Raw genomic sequence first — 4,904 nt, 5'->3', positions numbered from 1 at the left:
CTCAAAATGCTCAAAACAGACTTCCCATTTGATCCCGGAATTCCACTCCTAGGAATTGACCCTAAGAATGGAGCAATCAAGTTTGAGAAAGACAGATGCACCTCTATGTTTATCGCAGCACTATTTACAATAGCCAAGAATTGGAAGCAACCTAAATGTCCATCGGTAGATGAATGGATAAAGAAGATGTGGTAAATATACACAATGGAATACTACTCAGCCATAAGAAGAGGGAGAATCCTACCATTTGCAGCAACATGGATGGACCTGGAGGGTATTATGCTCAGTGAAATAAGCCAAGCTGAAAAAGAGAAATACCAGATGATTTCACTCATCTGTGGAGTATAAGAACAAAGGAAAAACTGAAGGAACAAAATAGCAGTGGAATCACAGAACCCAAGAATGGACTAACAGGTACCAAAGGGAAAGGGACTGGGGAGGATGGGTGTGTAGGGAGGGATAAAGGGGGGTGAAGAAGAAGAGGTGTATTAATATTTGCATGCATAATGTGGGGGGGGTTGGGAGAAAGGGGAGGGCTGTACAACACAGAGAAGACAAGCAGTGGTTCTACAACATTTTGCTATGCTGATGGACAGTGACTGTAAAGGGGTTTATAGGGGGGACCTGGTATAGGGGAGAGCCTAGTAAACATAATATTCTTCATGTAAGTGTAGATTAAAGATAACAAAAAAAAAAAGAAAGAGAAGGAGGATTACTCCCTGATAGGATAAAACTAACTGTAAATCAACGATTAATGCATGCTTTAAATATCCTTAATTTTGATCACTTAAAGGGTGTCACATGATCAGCTATGGTAGTACATTTTTCTGATAATATTCCTTTCCCTTAAAAAAAAAAAGCAGTTCCTGTTTGTTGACCTCCAATGAGTCCTACACAATGGTATGAAGGGCATATCAAAGTGTGGGCAAAGGGTCTGTTTGTGTTTATACAGAGGATCAAAACCTAATTTGGCTACCCAGAAAATGAACTAAGATACGATATGAAGAGGAACTTCCAACATCAGCACTCTCTGGAAGAGTCATACCAGAAGATGATCATCAAAAAACCTCAACAAAGATCCAGGCAATGCTGCAGTTGTAGCTGCATTCATCCCACTGGTTCCTGGACTTGCCATTGGAATGAAGAAGGAGGTATCTAAGCTGGCCTGTGTGTACAGTAAAACAACAAATTTGACTGGATCTATACTATTGGAACTCAAGCAAGAAGTAGGAGAAGTACAAGTTGTAGCGCTCCAAAATCTTACAACTACAGACTATCTACGGTTAAAAGAACATATGGGATGTGAACAGTTCCCAGGAATGGGTTGTTTTAATCTGTTTGATTTCTCTCAGACTGGTCAAGTAAAGTTGGACAATATCCATCATATCATAGAGAAATTTTCACAAATGCCTAGGGTGCCTAACTGGTTTTCTTGGCTTCACTGGAGATAGCTGGTAATTATAGATCTGCTTTGGTTATGTAACTGTATTCCTATTATGTTAATGTGTGTGCACAATTTAATTAGTAGTTGAAAACCTATATGCTTAAGTTACTCTACAAGAAGATATGTCAAAGAAACAATCTTCCCATGTTTTCTTCTGTCTGCTACTTCTGCAGTATTTTCTTCTTCCTTCCTAATTACAACCCTTAAATAGAATTCGTTTCTCATATCGAATTTACCGAGTATCATAATTCTTCCAGGTGGTAAAGATACCTCAAGAAAAATGCTGGGCATAGAAGCCACAGGGCATAAATCTGCAAAGAAGTAAAAAGCTAACCTTTTCAAACAATATGGCTTCTCTCTCACTTACCAACTTTACATTTCCCTGTATGGCCCTGGAAGATGACTGGTTAGCCAGAGACAGGTAAGATTCCTCAAGGGAGAAACAACCTAAGACAGGCACAGTCACAGGGGGGCCATCAGGTGAGAAATTGGGGATCAACAGAGGTGAGGCTTAGAACCTCACCCCCCTGTTTTGAGAGAAATCTTCTGCATCCATGGATGTTTTATTACCCTTGTCTAGCTTGAATTAACACATAGTCTACAGGCACACACCTGATCATCTACATTTGCTCTCTTACAACACTGAACTATGTTTTCTACCTTTATCTTGCATCTACCTACCACTTCAGCATTTTATTAAAAATAATAATATTAATAATAATAAAGGGAGAAATGTGGGATTCACATATAAATCAAGTATAAAAATCAAACGAATATTCATATTTGACCTGATTGTTTATAATTCATAATGAGTTATCAAAACCAAAAGTTTTTGTGATGACTGCCCTTGTACTGTTCACCTTGTAAGAACTTATTCACTATCTAAGAATTTGTTCACCATGTAAGAACTTGTTCGTTACACTTCAGATGATTGGAGACTGATGAGAATTAGGCTTGAGATGGATTAATGATTGTGCATTGAGCATGGACTCCCCTATACAGAATTTTATTGTTGTTAACAACCATTTGATCAATAAATATGAGAGATCTGTAAGATACCATGGACTTTTTGTAAGTGGCACACATCCTCAGCACCAGATTGTGCTTCTGTGTCTTTAAGAAAAATACATCGGACATTCGTGGAGCGAGAATTAGAGAGCTTTCATAATGCTTTCATTTCAATATTTTTATATTCTTTGGTGGCGTTTTGTGCCAAAAAGTAGCAGGCACTATTACCCCTGAGGTGGGCATTATTATATCCATTTCCTTGAGGAGAATAGTGACTTGCGTCTTATAAGTTATTTACGTGCAGTAATTTGAATTACTTTAGTTAAGATGAAGGAACCGGGTGTCCAATTTAGGACGCTGCATCTGAGACCTGGTGCACCCCTCGTGCCACGCTGGCTCCTCATGCGCGTAGGGAACGGCTCAGGGGCTGGGGCTCTGGTTGAGAGTCCGCATGGAGAGCGGCAGCGCCTTTTTCCAGGGATGATCCCCACTTCATGTGTTCCTGTTCACGTCACTGAACGATGTAAATAATGCCCTGTTACACTGAGGGACTATACATTCCAAAGATGAAAATTTGAATTTGATATTTCATCTGAAACATGTTATAGAGCCATTGCATTCACAGCATTGAGACAACCTGGGGGGATCTAAGGTAATTATCTATCAGGGATGTTGTGATTATAGGTCCCTGAGATGAACCCAAAGGGCTGCTCCTTACAGACACCCTTTTCATGTAAAAATCAAAACCTTATGGAGACAGAATGTGTCCCATAGAACTATTTTAAGGGAATCTCCCCCACCCCCACCCCCCATGTATCCCATGTTCCAAGACCCCCAGTAACACTGCTAATGCTTGCACTGTGAGTAAATGACAGGCTAGCCTTTCTACAAAATCCATTCACATCTTACTCGTAGTTTTGTCCAAACCCCAAAGGAATGGCCAGTAATAGTTTCCCAGGGGGCTTCATCCTTCTGGGCTGCTCTGAGTGGTCTCAGCTGGAAACGGTTCTCTTCTGGGCTGTGATCCTCTTGTACACCATGATCGTCCTCTCCAACCTGACCATCATCCTGCTCTCCTGCGCGGACCCTCGTCTCCACACCCCCATGTACTTCTTCCTCAGCAATCTCTCCTTCCTGGATCTCTGCTACACCACAGCTGCTGTGCCCCAGATGTTGTCCAACCTGTGGGGGCCAGACAAGAGCATCACCTACACAGGCTGTGTCCTCCAAGTCTGTGTGTTGCTCTGTCTTGGGGCCACAGAAGGCGTCATGCTGGTGGTGATGGCCTTTGACCGCTACGTCGCTATCTGCCGGCCCCTGCACTACACTGTCATCATGAACCGTCTGCTGTGCTGGAAGCTGGTGCTCACGGCCTGGCTGTGCGGCCTGCTGGAATCTGTGACCCAAACCCCCATCACATTCCAGTTTCTCTTCTGCGCCCACCACCGCCTGGATGACTTCCTGTGTCAGGTGCCTGCCCTCATACGCCTGGCGTGCACAGACACCTCAGCCAGTGGGTTGCAGATGACCATCTCTGCTCTCCTCTTCACCGTGGTGCCAGTGGGGTTGATCCTGACTTCCTATGGCTTCATAGCTCAAGCCTTGGGGAAAATCCAGTCTGAGGAGGGACGGCAGAAGGCCATCACCACCTGCTCCTCCCACCTCACCCGTGGTCTTCATATTATATGGGACGGTGGCCATGGTGTACACAGACCCTGAGAACCAATTTGCTTCCAAACATGGCAAGTTCTTCACCTTCTTCTTCACCATGGTTACACTGCTGCTGAACCCCCTCATCTACACCCTGCAGAACAAAGAGGTGAAGGGGGCCCTTCAAAGACTCCTGAGGAAGGGGGGCAGCGTGAGGGGAAAGAGGAATGTGATATTTTGAACCAGAGCAAATGTTTTAAATCATGGCATTACTCATTCTACATAAATAACTCTTTCAATCATCATATAAACAGGTATGTTTATCTCAGAGGAAGTACTTACTGTGTTATTCTTTATTCCTGCATTTTAAAGTTGCATTTGGTTAAGAAAATGTGTATAAATATAATATCAATTTTGTCCATGTACTGTGTTTAAAATATATTTGTCACTGAGAAATTACTACTTTCAGAGTTAATGTTTAAAGAATTACTACTATTATTTTGTAAACATAAGCAGCATGGGATGAACAATTTTTAATTTATTGAAATTTACCCTTTCAATAAATTATTAATGATCTGTTACATATGTGTTTTTGAATAAAAATATGAGGAAAATTTATATTATAGATTTTTCTCCATGAGCCTGAATGAGGGAAAATTTCCCCTTAATTACTCTAAGTCTTTATTACCTATGCAGTCTTTCCGTGGTAATTTGACTGTGAGGATGACACGTTGGGTACAAACGAGGCATGCCACCTGCACATGTAGTGCAATATTCTTCTATTTGGAATTTCCAGAAGGTG

General features: G+C 41.8%; 1 pseudogene; it reads left to right on the top strand.

The window, feature by feature from the left end:
- Positions 1-3,388: 3,388 nt before the first annotated feature.
- Positions 3,389-4,343, top strand: LOC108409594 (olfactory receptor 2C1-like; annotated as a pseudogene).
- Positions 4,344-4,904: the final 561 nt, after the last annotated feature.

The sequence above is a fragment of the Manis javanica genome, chromosome 14 (genome assembly GCF_040802235.1).
Source record: "Manis javanica isolate MJ-LG chromosome 14, MJ_LKY, whole genome shotgun sequence".
Classification (NCBI taxonomy): Eukaryota; Metazoa; Chordata; class Mammalia; order Pholidota; family Manidae; genus Manis; species Manis javanica.
This window is presented reverse-complemented; position numbering and strand designations above follow the sequence as displayed.